The 16,471-nt window shown below is 30.5% G+C and overlaps 2 protein-coding genes across 3 annotated transcripts in view; both read left to right on the forward strand.

Moving 5' to 3' along the window:
- The window catches only part of LOC109595134 (uncharacterized), a 53,379-nt gene that overhangs the window by 35,653 nt on the left and 1,255 nt on the right, over positions 1–16,471 (forward strand). The window lies entirely within an intron of this gene.
- Positions 1–16,471, forward strand: part of LOC126266430 (uncharacterized) — a 203,072-nt gene that overhangs the window by 30,088 nt on the left and 156,513 nt on the right. The gene's annotated exons all lie outside the window — the stretch shown is intronic.

A 16,471-nucleotide genomic window follows, 5' to 3' on the forward strand; every position in this document is an offset into this window, starting at 1 on the left:
ATAATAACAATTTGATATGCGGTATCTTGTGTACATACTTATTTGAATTTAAAACAGTTGGGGAAAATGCTTAACGTGAACTTTTTTTTTTTACGAAATGAATCCGAATTATGGTTGCGGCGTGGGGGTAATTATAAAACGGCACTTGCGTTGAAATGAATTGGGATTTAGCACCGTGAAATTGTAATCGCCAAAAATCTATCGGTACACAATCGACGAAAAAATAATTAATGGATTTGCTTTTATAAATGTTCGACGGATGTTTTTGTTCTTTTGTATTTATTACAATAGTTTTGTATGAAGGTAAAACTATTTGGTTACGGCTAGAAAGTTTTCGAAGTAAAAGCCGATTGACTTGGAACAACTTGAGCAATTTGGCGTATCGACTCGATTTTATTTTTACGATAAGTTACAGAAATTTTGTCTGAGAAAATCTTGTGTGCATGGTGAAAGTCGATGTTGTCTTTATGTACAAGGTTCATAGTGGTACAAGTTTCTTTGGGGCGACAGAAAGTCATAATTCAAAAAATTCCAGGACAGGTATATCAAAAAGTTAAATTCTGTTTTCAACTCCCTTACGGATATTATAATGAGTATTTCCGGTTTGAAATGGAACGTTTAAAAAAAAAAACATTTTCACCACACACACACAAAACATTTACTGTGTGTTTAAAATTAAAACAAACTATCCTGTTTATAAAATATTTATGTTTCGTTTTTATTTATATTACGGAACTTTGTAATTTGTATGTTGCAACACAAAGGGTTGTTTATTTTTTTAGTACAATATACAAATAACTATATTCATTAAGTATATGTATTAAACATGCATTGTGATGCGTGTTTCGAAATGAATCGATTTTCAGGACGAAAACATTGTTCTTTTGGTTGTTTCCTTATTGTGTGTAATCACAAAGGGAATGTTTAATTAGAATTTTTACGTTCGGGTTGTTTTTTCATTGGTTGATAGGTGTTTGTTTCAATTTGATTGAACAATTCGGATTGCACAAGTTTACCAAAGGGCGAGTGGGTATCAAATAGCTACAATTAAATTATCAAAATAATTTAATGCGTTGGCCATAATTCAGCCGGTGACAGACATTTATGGGTGCAAATCAACTAGATGATAAGTGCTTACGTTCATTTCATCGTTCGATGTCATATTTTCATTAATAATCAGTTTAATTACTATATTTGTTGAAGTAGGTCAATTTTACTGTTAAATGTGTGAGGGTGTAATAAAATATGCAATATGGGTTTATTATATTATGTTATATTATTCGTTATTAACGGCACATTTAAATCAGTGTGGACATCGGCATAATGTACACCATAATTGCTTTTAAACATGCTAATTTTCCATATGTGGTAATTAAAAGTTACTATACTGTGTCAGGCATTAAAATGATTAAAATAAATTTTATGTAGATGTATTATAGGTCGGTTTTATATTCATAAAACAATAGGTACATTCATTAATGCTGTTTGATGGCAATTATTCATATAACACTGTTTATTTTCACGTATATTGTACAATGAACTAATTTTATGTTTTACGAAAAACTAACAAAATAGTTCATAATTACCTAATGAAGAACTCATCCATAAATTTTAAGTTAATTAGACATGGCGTATTGTTTGGAAATTCTGACAAAATAGCGGCGAATTATGTTTTTCATATTAATGTAACCATGGCAGAAGCTTTCGTAAATTCCGCTTAATACTCAAACCAGCAGAGGTGCAGCAATAAAGCGTGAAAATTAGAGCTTAAGTTTAAATTATTTAAAGAAAAGCACACTACTAAACTTAAACGTAATTAGACAGGATTAAAACTATTGTTTTGAAATGTATTCTCAAAATTATTTATTATTTCATTTTAACGTTTTCATTTTTAAGTTTTATCTTTCATCTTATTAATTACATTTTAAAAACTGTGTTATACTATACACGTCTTTTGAATTAGATAATTTGAATTATTTCAATAATCAGAATACCAATTTGAATCAACAACAGATCTTTTATAATATAATTTAAATTTAACCCACTGACCGTCTAGAGGTGCAAATATTCAAATAATATTATTGATCTAAACACATATACACTGCTCCAACTATAATTGTTTATTATTAATATTTTCTGGAAACGGGAAAATAGATTATACACTCCTTGTATATTTATATTAAAAATATGATTTTTCTAATAAAATTAAAATTAACAAAATTTGTTGTTTACAAAAAATAAAAATTTGAACCTAATGTGAGGTATTTCCACCTCTTCTACTGATGACAGTCTGACATCTTCAGTTCATACTCAAAATCTGGGTTCAAATTTCATTTTGGTCTAAATTCTCCCAAATTTCGTGTAGAAGACCGTTCAAGTTATTCGGACAGTTAGGATGGTCCCTTAAACGTGTCCCAAGAATGTTCAAGATATGTTATATTAGGTCCGGACAGCCTGTTGTACCGATTTACCAAAATCGGTATACCATATTTAAAATAACAGAAAAATTTTGTAAAAACGTTTTTTAAAATCATATACGAGGGTGTTTCAAAGGTTAAATAGAAAGAATTTATTTACAAAATTAAAATTATTTTTAAATCTATTTAATATAGCAAATTAAATTATCCATGTTAAAAGATAAACAATGCAAACAAACCTTCAATCAAAAATTTGTGTTTGCCATTTAAAGTGACATTTGTGAACAGAAAATGCCGGTGAAAAAATCCCCCTCCCAGTCAGAACTCTAATGTAAATAATAAAACAGGGTTGCTTAAGAAATTTGTAAAATTAATTGCAACACATTAATTACAAAGTTCTTAATTTAAACGCAGTCCCGAAAGTTTTGATTTCCGATGTAAAACGTTGAAGGGACAACGTCGCTGTTTATTAAAAGGCTTGTCCTTAATTTAATTACGTCTTATTGAATCTCAATCTGGCAATGATGCGAAGAAAGAGCAACTAATTTATAAGAGGAGAACGTCAATATAACAAATTGCATTAAAAATCTGATTGTGAAAAATTATACAAAGTGAAATTTAATAGTTTTATTCCCACGGGAAACTGAAAAAGCTCACCTCCGTGATTGCCCTCAATGGTGCTTTTATTCACTTCTATTTGCTTCTTTTGCACTCACGTTCATGGATTTTCCGGGGAATTAAATTAAAAACGATTAAAAATAAAACACGATTTTATTTAATGCAAGCGGCGTATTGACGCAAAAGCTGAAATTTGGCACATAATTTGTTTTGGTTAAGAGACTTCAAAGCTGGGCTGCTTTCGAGTTTTAAATTTACATACTAGGTGTTTTATGTTGTGCCCAAATTATTTTAATATTAAATTAAAGTTTGGTGTGGTATTAATATGTAATATTAAATAAACTAGTTTAAAGCAGGAATATATAAACATTCTTACACATAATTATGTTTAGGATAACTCGGCTGTGATAAACACGAAAATCATCATTGAGTTACGGTTGTAGAAAATTGAAATTATGTACAATTTTTGATCAGTTTCAGTCTTTGAATAATTTTTTTAACAAATAACTTCAATACCATTAATTTTAAATCCCGCGTCTATTCAATTATAAGGATTTCAATTCTTGATAAATCAAGATTGGATAAGAAAAATAAACGAACTAAATTGTACTGCTATATTTTTATGTTTCATCCATTTGAACTTTGCAAAATCTTCTACTTGGATTTTCACTTCTTTATTGGGCAGATCTTCTCGTAAAAAAAACAGCAATTAAATGTCTCAAGTGAAAATGAATATTATTATTTGATCTTGAACTGTTGGGTCTTAAAATGTTTGTAATTAAATATTTATAAACAAAATGAGATTTTGAAATTAATTATTATAGAAAATAAAAGATACATAAATGGTGAAAGTGACTAAAATTTGTCAAAAATTGCTTGAAACTTGAAATACTCAGCTTTCAATAATAACTGACGTTATTATTGAAATTATATATTGATCCAATTAATTTTAAACTTGAACCAATTAACGAAAATTTTACAAAATTATATGATTGTTTTTGCATGTGTACGTTGTTATTTTAATATAATTAAATAAATCAATCCGAACTTAATGTAATTAAATCAATCATATATTAAACCAATTCCAAACATGTTTTTGCAATGCATCACGGTTTATTGTTTGAACAGCGTTATCCCGGGAAATCGAATTATTCCGGGAAAGTTTGTAATCCTTAACGCTTAACTGGCAACCATACCTCCAACATTTGATTACTGTCGAAATCTATGCGAGATAGTTTTGCCAAGATTCACTCACATCAAAGAGATTGGATATAGATAGTCGGAGACAATATAGTTGAAGATGAATCTAATCCTATCCAACGAGAAATGGTTTACCGTTATTATATTCTAATTCAGGACGTTAATAATTATTTCGGGTGTTCCACCAGACACGTGTGCTGAGTTATTGGTTATATTTTGACCTGTTTATTATTTATTTTATTATAAGAAATATGAAAGAAGTTTTAAATAAAATTTGTACACATTTAAAAATTCATTTTATCAAAAAATATCATAGTTCGTTAAAATTATATACACTGGTGGCCATAAATTTATTAAAATATATCAAAAATATGAGCTGAACTACTTCAATTGAATGTCAGTGATTATTGTTTTTCTATTATTGTTGTGTTTACTATGCAACTGGTCAATCTAATTTTATTCTCTAAAAAATTGCCTACATGGACATGGTCATCATTGCCCTCCGTGAATTTAAATCGATTATTTACTACCAGACTTATTATTTAGAAGTGCATATCTGGTTAAAAAAATTCTGATAAGTTATAAAACACCCTGTATTTATGCCCAGATCAATTAAAGAGATTATACAATAGAATTTTAACATTTACAATAGAATTTAACATTTAAAAAGTTTCTATAAGAATGTCCACCATTGTATATATAGTTATATATACACAATATATTTATAAATATTCTTACAAATTTTAATTAATTAAAATTTATCTCTGTATATCTTATAATAAACAAATAGCGGAGTACAAATATAAACAGTAGCAGTGTACCTTCATATTCAACATCTAAAATTCAAAATAATATTTACACGTAGACCAATTGCGTAATGTACCGGATAAAGTCCATAACTCATCCGAAAGTGACAATAATAATTTAAGACAGTATCAAGAAGCATGTATTTAATGGAATAAATTTGCATCGTAGATTTATTGTAATATTTCACATGAAATATTGAGCCGTGCATTCGAATGTCTGATGCATTGACGAAATTGATCAAAAGTAAATTACGATCCGTGCCGAAGAGAACATTGAAATTGGATTGAATTATGTGAGACGCATATTTAAGACGCGTTGCACAGCTACGGAGTGGCATTATTAAGATTAAAAGAGGGAACGATTGTTTCAGCTGAATGTGTGACTCTATTCAAGTTGCTCCGGCAATAAGAACTAATGTGATTTTTTTATGTCGAGTACAATGGATTCGATAAAAAATAATACGAATTCTATTCATGTTCAAATTTCCGACAGTGGTAACTAATGAAGTATCTTTTTTATATGTCGAATGCGATTCAGTAAAAAATAGTATAACAAATTTCGTACACAATGTAGACAATGTATAACATTACATTTATTTAATACGTTATTCAATTGCATACAATTGTATTTTATTACTTTATTTATGCATCTCACACAATTCAATTCGGTTTCATGGCGCACAACATAATTTACTTTAGATTAATTTCGTTTCCGTATCCGACAAATCCATTTTCGCTTACGTAGTAAAATTTTTTATTAAAATAAAACAATTCGAACGTAATGAACGTCATATAATAAAATATTACAGTAAAAATTGTCATTACCTTCTGCGGTGATTCTAGTGAAAAACTTTTTCAGCTCACGTTATTAAAATACTGGATGTATATTTTGCCTTATTCATTTTATTTCGGTAATTTTAACGAATTGCATCTATCTTATTCGACGGAACTGCAGCAGCCATTATGTGTGACGTGAATATGAAATCCTGAAATGAATACCGTAAATTTTTTCTGCTACATTTTCGATTATTTACGTGAAATGTTAAATTAAAACGATCATTTAAGATTATTGTGAAACGTTTCGAAGCAAACCAAAATTAATTTATGAGATTTGTACAATTTTACCTGTTTGCTCAAAATAAATTTGGGGCGCCGGTTATAATGTATTTTTCTCAGACATTTAGACAAAAATTAATTCATTCGTCAGTGTGGATTATTCAGAGATTGCGTTTCGCTACACTGATTTAATTCCAAATTAAAATCCGAAGTATTTTACCTTGTTCGGTGCGTTAAAAAATGTATTATGGTGTATAAATTAAAAATGTCCGACCAAATAACGGAATTCTCCTCTTTAGTAGGATTAAAGTATGTACGGGGTGTCCCTAATTGGATGTCTCTGGCTGTTACGAGTATTTCAAGACCAGATGGAGAAAAACTGAATTAGCAACAATGGTGGCCAGAGAAGTACCACATAATTGAAATTTTGAAAACGACATATTAAATAAAATTTTGTTCATTCAACATAAAAAATATATTTCAATATTTTATACTTTTTTTGTCACAGACCTTAAAAACGACGGAGATATTAGTCTGATTTGGTTGGCCAAAGGAGTAGATAGCTCATTTAAATATCTGTGGCATATTGTGTGTTTAACAATACTTTCAGTGAGAAGAAAGGAACATTACACTCCAGAGAAGAGGGGAATAATAATTAACATGAAACCTCAAGGCTGACATTGCTGACACTGCAAAAACTTAAGGTGCTTCCGAAAAATGGTTTACAATGTTATTAACGTCCTAAAAGACTCTTTCACAGATATAATTAATTGAGTCATATCAGGGTGTCTATTAGAACAATGAGCCTAAAACTGAATCAACAAAACTGTCAACTGTCAACCATTGGTATCAAAAAAGAATATTTGAACAAGTTTGCTCAAAAATATATAAATTATACTCCAGAATTTTGACGAAGAGTTCTTTGGAGTCATGAATTCGAGTTTAGTAGAATTTGTCATTCTCCAAATAATAGTTTGTACCCTAGATACATCACAAAAACTTTGAAACACCGTGGTGGAAAGAAATATCGAAAGATTATATTGAAAAACTACTGAAATCAATGAAAAAATTTGTTAAGAAGTTATTAGAAACAATGATATTAAATAAAGGAAGGGTAAATGTACGTAAGGTTGTTTTATTTTATAGTTGCTCTACTTTTGTCCCTTTTTTAAATATTAATAAATGCCTAACAAAACCCCCTAATAAACAATTATATTGCCGTATTATTGTTATCAAACATACTGCATAACTGATAATATGGATATTTAAATATACACTTTTATTAAGACAAACGAAAAATTCTGCTCTAAATATGAGGGAGTGTGTATCTGGTATATTTCAAGATATTTAATATTGTCCTCTATGAATCAAAGAGGGCGTAAATGATAATTTCGTTTATTTATGTTAGAAACAAAGTTTTAATTGCTAATTTTCAAACAAACTATCAATGGTTAAGATATCAATATAAAATATCTCGAATTTATCACAAATATTTTTATATGTCAACTACAGATAATTTACATTTTTTCCAACGTTTCAAAGGCAAATTCAATTATAATTTCCATTTGAAACCTTTTAAAAAATTGAGCTTTGGTACTCGGAACTTTTCCCTTTGTCTAGCTGGTCTGGAAATACTCGACAAAGACATTTTGATTGTATAAATAACAGCATAGTAATATGAAAATTTGATAAAGAATGGTTTAATTAATAACGTAAAAAAACCTTAATTCGCATTATTTGCCATTCCGATCATGTTCGAAGGAAATTAACTCGAAAATGTAATTCAGAGGAAGTTCTTTGCTTAATTAGAATTCGAGACATTCAAGTATTGACTTTGCAGCTTTAACTAGTTTTATTAAATTACTTTTTGGCCTTGTTATCCGTAAACATTTATAACAATCACGCGGTAAAAAAATTAAGTAGTTTGTCGCCAAATTTAATGTAATTTAATAAACAAGACCGTCAGAATATATTTTTTTTAACATTACAAAAACAATTATACAGAAGGAGTTCGCCGAATAATCTTGTGTTAGTAATTCAAACTGACATGATCAAAACGCAAAGTTTGAAACTGCCATAAACAGTTCGGGATTGTTTCCGGTTTTCAAAAATTAGACTCTTTCGCCCCGCGGAAGCCGAACAAAGGAATAAGAATGCAGGAGAAACCGACGAAGAAAAAAGCAACACGCGTGCGAAATCTCCTAGTATAAATTGAATCCGAAAAGTCGAAATGTAAATTACACTTGTTATACTCCATTGCCATAAGCGACTAACAAACGCCGGAGCGGTAGTTCCGTTTTTCACGAGATCGTGCATGGAAAAGGCGACATTCAGCATCCGCATTTTGTCTCTCCCCCTTTCACGCCCCTCGGCCATGTTGCACTACAAATATGCCTCTTTTTATACAAATAAACATTCCGCTGGCGAATTCAGCATTTCAGCGGATCTGCAAATTATGCCGGTAATATTCGCCCTTCATGTGTAAACGAATAATCAAGATCGGAGATGATTGCGCGCCACATGCAGGCGATGCGAACAAAGAAAATTTGACGTTCCGTCTGAATTTGCAAATGCGCTTATTATACTGCAATTAAAAACGAAACAGAAGCAGCGCTTTATTAACGGACGCCGAGTAAAATTATTCGCGGCGTCCAATAAATTTTTTAACAAATTATTTACCGCTTCGCCGTCGTTGATGGAGACGACACGAATTGAACCAACTTAACCTGGCACGAAAATACTAAGTAAAATCGTTGCATAAACTGCATTTTATCCCGGCTATAATTGATATTTATGGCATTGAGAGTTCTTTTAATAAGTGAAGTAAAAAAGACTCGACTTCGAAATTAATTAACATTTACATTTGCCAGAGCTGAGCTCATGTGCCAAAGGAGCCAATTTGTATGTAAGAGCGTTTTTCCATTATGATAATGTAAGAAGTCAATTAATATTTCTTAATCCGGAATTAAAAGTGGGTTAATTCTAAGATATTGCCCTCCCAGGGTGGCTACAACAAATTTTCCGCCACTTAATATACGAAATCTAATTAGACTAACTTTCTTGTACATGTTTATTGTTTTTTTTTCCCGGTCCGCATTCTTCTTCCCCCGTTTAAGGTGCGCTCCACATCCAACCCAAATTAGTTTTAGCGCCCGAATTAGCGCAAATAAATTTATTAAATGAAAATCCTGAATTGCCCCCCATTACTCATTTTGAGTGTTTCTTAACTGAATCCTAATTAGCCGAAGTGAATAATCGAGAATTTATTAGAGTTGCTTTCGTAATTAAATCGTGATTAAGGATTTTATTCTCGACGATTTGTGGGGAAAGTGGATTGAATTTTAAAATATTTTTGTGGTGAATTTTGAATCACAACCGAATTAATTAACGTTTACGTACAAATCGACAATGGTTTTAGTTAACGGAGGGAAATCTATTAATTCTCTCACTTGAAATAGATTAAATTTAATTTTTTCCTTGGTTTAATTAATTTTGAAGGTTAATGGATTTCATATCTGATAATTAAAATTCAACTTAATAAGAATTTAAGGCGAGAAACAAAGAACTGTTGTTTAAATGGAAAACCTAGGTTATTAAATCTTCATAATCGAACCAGTGCAGTGATTATGAATAGTTTCAATAAAAATTGAAGCCATTGTTAATATGGAATTAACGGTTTTTAAATTAAAATTGGGACGTTTTACAATTTTAAAACATTAGGTATGCAATTTAAATAAACCAAACTGTAATTGGCAATTTGTGGATTTAAATTGGCCCATATTACGTTAAATATGAATAATAATATGTTGTTTTCATAAATTTTAAATACAGTTAAATCAAAAACATTAACTGAAGTTAAGCATGATTCACGTCATTTAATTTTTTCAATACAAAATTAGTAAAATTATTTTTAATGGCAGGCTTTACCATATTTAACTACAGTTTAAATAACGTTTTGCTGTAATCATGCATTTAAATATTCAATTTCAAAATAAAGGATTTTATAATTTCATATGTTATTACAATTATTACTAAATAATAGTAATCATACAACTTCGGCAAGTATCGACCCATGTGGGTTTCAAATATTTGTTTAGTGCCTCGGGCTTTAGTAACTTCACTTTCCGACAGAATTAAAAGTTGAGTCTTGTGTTGAAATGCGAAATGAATTGAAAATTATTATGGGAAACATTAACAAATCACTTTTAATAAACATTTGAATAAAATAATAAATAAAAAGTATCTGGGTTATTAAATAACTAAAAATAAATTAATAAGTCTATTTAGAAGTGTAGTACTAGTAAATTAAATAATTATTTGTCCCCAATTCATCAATATAATAATAATAATAAATAGGTAATTAATTATTTTGTGCATTCGTGGTTGTCTATAGTAATATACTTTATGGTGAACCGGCAACGTTGCAGTCTGTGAGGGTGTCTGAATTGTTCAGACTCAATTAATTGAGTTTGAATTAACATTCAAAAAATCAAATATATATTTGATTGACTGGTCAGTTGACAATTTAGATCGTTCAAATTGATTTGTTCGGGTTTACAGTAGCATCATATAGTGTTTCCTTTAGAGCGGTGAGTGCAGGAATAAACGGAACAATATAATCTTGCCGGACGAATTCGTGTGAACAATTGTAAGTAAAACTCCCTTAAACTAACAGCCAGCTGAGAAAACAATATTTGTTTCATAGCAAAACATCTATACACATTGACAAGAGAGAAAACGTTTTCGAATCAGACATGGCTTCAGTAAATGAAGTCTTAAAAGAGGCCATGACCAATGACTATTTGGTCTTGGACTCTGTGAAATATATATGCGAAGAAGCGATCCGTTTACTAGCCAACCAAAGTAAAGTTCTACCGATAACTGCGCCCTTCAAATTATGCCAGGACAACTTGGAGTGGGTGATAGTGCCCTATCAGAAAAGGAAACGTTTAGACCCCGGCAAATATGTATGTTTCATAGACATCAAAAGTACTGCCAACTGCTTCGTGGCTGAATTCACGAAAATGATCTGCCTAAAACTGAAATACCCACGAAGACTTTCCTTGCTGAGGGGCAAACTCAACGATGCCCACGTGCCTTTGTGGCGGCAAAAATGCGTGACCCTCTACGGCGATGAGGCCATCTGGGATCACCTGTTTACTGTGTTTAATCTGCTTCCGCAGGCCGCCTTGCTGGACCAGAAATTTTGTATGTTCGGCGATTTTCGCCACGAACTGGAGAAATGCGTCTACCACGAGATTCCCATGAAAGTTCCTGAAAGCACCAAAGCCCTTTTCATCGCCGTTAATCGCGAGGAGGTAGAGTTTCCAAATGGAGACGTGAACGACGAGGCGGAGTTCGTTATTTGTAACGTTCTAAACGGTCAGAATATTGGCACGGTGTGTTAATAAAATTTTTCAATTTCCATCCTTTATTGAGTGTCCAAGCACAACTGAATGTTGTAAAAAATTTTCTCAGGGAAATATTCAGTAACTGAAATTTTCTGAAAAGAAGTAACCTCAATTTTTATGAAAGTTGTGATAATTATTTTAAATTTTAAATTTAAGTTAGGTTTAAGATTAATATACTATAAGTATCATTTTTTAAGTTTATAGTTTTTAATTTTCATAGTGTACTGATTTGTCACAAGAAAACTAAATAATAATTAATAATATTAATATATTTCCTTGCAGTGATGGATTTCAGTGGAGTTGCATGTAGTGTTGTTGAAAAGTTTTGGAGAAAAATTCTCAGAAACTGATCTTTTGCAAATTTTAAAATACCTAAAATAACATTTGATTTTGTCTGATTTTTGTATGAATAATTACTATGCAATATTTTTTAGGAAATGATAAGAAATTGTTTTTAGTTTTTAAAGTCTATTTTAGACACTAGAAAGTTAATTTATAATTGTATATATTTACCACAAAAGTTGTGATAATAATTTCTTAGTTAGAAATGTAAGCTAAAAAATAAGATCCAGCTAGAAAGTAAGTTTATAATTGTATTTATTTACTATTAGAAAGTTGTGATAATAATTAGTCATAAATGTAAGCTAAAAAATAAAAGCCGGTGATACATAAGCGGGTTAGACATTTTTATGTACAATAAATAAATTATTTATAATTTTTAGTTGTGTTGTATCCCCTGAAAACCCCTCAGAATTATTACAATAAAAATAATTAAATTTAATATAAATTTTTATGAATATCTTTGAAAACTTTACTAAGCCTTGGAAAAAGCTGTGATGAGGTTCAAATTGGAGTTTGATGAAAAAAATATATAAATATATAAAAAGGGCTCCTTAAAGGCTAATTAATTTGTCGGTAATAAAAAGAACGTGACCTTACAGTTACAAAATTTCATAAACTTTGTAATTACTCCGGCCAAGTAGCAAGTTTGTAATTAATATGATTTAATAACTCCGCTATCGAAAAAATATTCTTCGCAGACATCCTTAAAATTAATTTAACCACTAAAACACAATTATGAAAACGTTTATTGCCTCTCAAATTACATTAAATAAAGTTTCCAAAGTAGGTTACAGTGTAATTCTCAAGTGTTATATAATGAAAGAAAATTGTCGAAGCATCTTTCAAATAAAGTAAAGTGTTCGAATTTATGGGGCTAAGCTCATTACTAAACTCGATACCGTTGCCATAAATTCCAATGTTACTTTGGAACAGTTTCTTTTTATGGCAATTTGAGAAATGATGTGTATTATAAGCGAGTACTTCAGTATGTCTCGAATCCATCAGATATGCAAAGATAAGATCGAAGTTGAGTGTAACGAATCATTCGACTTATGGTAAATACGTTGTATCTAGATGTAAATTTAAATACGTTTGGAATTCGGCGTGGTTTATGTACGCTCTACGCCAAGATTTTCTTTACGGGCACACTCCCGTATTTTCCACTAGAAATATTTTAAAATCGGAGCCGAATACTTATATGGAAATGTTTAGATTTGGGGAAAAACTCATCCCCGGAATTGTGCGACGATTTAAATGGAAATTCAAGGGAAAATTATCTATCTGTACTTTACAATAGCGGATTTAAGAAAATGCTATTTACTGTACGATGATTTCTCTAAGTGGGGGTGGCACGAAGAATTTTCACGCCATCCGCGGCCATTGTTGTTGGTGTGTGTAAATTATAAAAGTTGGTCAACATTGGCATTCCATCCCCACGTTGGCCACATCTATTATTGCATTTTTTCCTGTTTATTAAACGGCAAAGTTCAATTTTGTTCGGACGTTTAAATTGAATTTTCAAGCGCCTTTCCAGCCCTGAAAATTGCCATGTTTACAATCGCTACCTCACCTAGACAATTATCTCGGGCAAGGAGAATTATTGGCAGTCCAGATTAAAGTTTCCTTCAATTATATTAATCCACGGAAAACCGGCGAATTCCTGTTGTGTAATTATAAAACTTAATTGTCCGCAATACGCCCTTACATCCGGCACGGAAGCAGGATGAGACGCCTCAGTTAAATTTTTCCGGTAATTTGGGTACAACTGCTTTGAGGTCGGCTAAGACAGTTTGCCGACTATTTCAATTTGATTAAAAGTAAACACTCCACAAATTATCCCGGATAATTTTTCTACGAAAATTACTTTCATTACCGTCGAGGTGCTAGACCTTCTTCAAATAAGTGTTCATTGAATTCAATTAGAAACTTTTCTTAAATTAAATTCAATATCAAATAATAAAGGAAAAACGAAATTCAATATATCATCATGAAGCTACTGAAAGAGCTTACACATATTTTTTGAGAGATTTACCTTGCCTGACTGAGCTTTTATTATTTACATATTTTATAGGTATATATTTTTTAAAAGTATAGTTGAAGTAATCTTGAACGCATCATTTAAATATCACAAAAGGGAGATTGAACAAGGGATAAAAATTTTCCTGTCCCTTAACGTATAATACAGATTATTATGCAATACGTAATCTTCTTGAAATAATAACAAAGTGTATTAAACATATTATTTTATGTACTGCACAGTGTAACAAAAACGTATATACTGAAACAGTTTTCACATAACTGAAATTTTATATTGATACCTCAATTCGTATGGTAAAACATCTAGAAGCGAAATACTTGATATTTCATCTATTTTATTATCTTTTTATGAAAGCACTGTTTACAATGGAATATGTGAATATAAGATTAAGACTTATCAGAAGGTTTCATCAGTTCTCCCACTGGGACTATTGTGTTCCATTTCTGACAGTCCTTCTATTTTCTGTGCGATCGTACAGGACCAGACTAAGCTTAAAATGAACCAATGATTAGTTTCTCAATATTCGAATGTCTTATTTCAAACCCAGTTTGAATGTTATGTCTTGTTGTGATTCTTGGCAACTCTTCTAAATTTTAATGGTCGTGTAATTTGTGTTGAAACGGAACTTAATATTTTAAGCTCGTCCTGTTTTCCGCTGATTTATTGCCGCACTATATTTTTATTTGTATGTTATAAAGCATTTGGAACGCAAGTGTCCATTAGTACGGGGCATCTTCGGCAAACATTTTTGTGTGTGCTATCGACGGTTCGGCCCTGTAAAACAGTGAACAAATTTAGGCAGGTTGGCAGGCCAAAAACTGCAGAATAAATCCGTTTGATGTCATAAAAAGAGGGTTCAGCGTGTCAGGCGAAGAACGAAGTTATTGTTACAAAAGTGTATTTATAAATTTTTCTATAATTCCGTGTGATTTATCGAGACAGTTTCAGAAACTGTGTACGACCGTGCAAAAGCAAAATATCGTATAAAAGTTGCTCGAACTACGGCGGAATATATCTTAGTGATATGAGGGAAATAAACCGTAAACTAAATTGGAAGTTATTGACTTTCACGAAACACTTTTTTCTCAAAAGCTGTAACGTTTAAACACTGATGTTATATCCGCATAAATTTTCCATTAAACAATTTTTGACAAATAATTTAATTGGAGACAATCCAAAGTAATTGCCATAAGTCTGCGACATAAAAGGACTAAATATGTTTCAATACGAGCTTAAGACAATTTAGCTGTCTGCTTGATACAGTCGCTTTCTTGTAACGAAACTTGTTTAGCTGATATAATTAGGAGCAAGTTTCTGTTTCAAAATTAAACGCGATGTTCCGTCTAGAGCACTTGTTATCTTTCAACTAAACAATAAAATAAACTCGTACATTTTCAAAACGATCATGTATCTTGAAATTTAAAGTCCTATACGGCGTTATATTTACAATTAGTGCATTAGTGCTGCTGCAGTGCACACGTTTATTAAGTTTTTAACATGGATACTGACGGGCGCATCTTTACTGGGATATGGTGAATTTATGTAACTTGGCTCAAACGTGTATAAATATTTACAAAATCGGTACGCGCACACACACTGCAACTTTTATTCAATTATCATTGTGTACTGTTTGAAATCAGTAAATTTAATTTACATAATAATATTATGCAATGTAATTTATGCTGTACAATTTTGCAATTTTCGTGTTTGAATAATTATGGTTATTAATATAATTTAGTGTGTTTTTTCCTCATTAAATTAGAGATTGAAACTGTTTTAAAATACAAAAAACTATGTTCAAGAAATAGCACAGGATTTAAAATTTAACATTTTATAAAAGGACTTTTGTCCATTTTTTTTTTTGCTTTTTTTGTTACACATTCTAAAAACGATGGAGATGTTACTTTAAATGCATAGTGGTTCTGATTTGGTTGGCCAGAGAAATGTTATTATTTAACCATAGTCTTAATGGTAAGAATTTATTTTTAGTAAGGTTTATATTATTTTATTGAATTACTTACTTTCAGTGAGAAGAAAGAAATATGGCACTCCAGAGAAGAGGAATAATAATAATAATTAACAAGAAACATCTAGGTTTAAACAAATATTGCAGACATTGTTAAAAACTTAAGATGCTCTATCGAAAAATAGTTTATTAAAAACTATGAAATACATTCAATTGAAAATACAAAAAGGAAACGTTTAAACAAAAAACTCCCTTTATAGACAAACTAATTGGAAGAATCAGTAATCGAAATCTATAGAATCAGACGAATTAAAATATTAGAAGCAGACTAAAGTAGATATATTAATAATTAATATTAATTATAATCCTTGGCGTGGAGTTCAACAGAATAAGACTAGAAGCTACATTTGTCGACCTCCAAATAAAAATTTGGATCATAGACACATTACAAAAACTTTGAAACAAAGTGGAGGAAACGTTATGGTTTTTGGAGTTCCTTTTCTTGGTATAGTATAGGGTCCTTACAGAAAATTATTGGTAATAATACAGAAATATTTTTGTGCAAGATAATAATAATGTAAGTTATGTATAAATTATTTAAGATACAAAATAAATAA

Source organism: Aethina tumida, chromosome 1 (assembly GCF_024364675.1).
Source record: "Aethina tumida isolate Nest 87 chromosome 1, icAetTumi1.1, whole genome shotgun sequence".
Lineage (NCBI taxonomy): Eukaryota > Metazoa > Arthropoda > Insecta > Coleoptera > Nitidulidae > Aethina > Aethina tumida.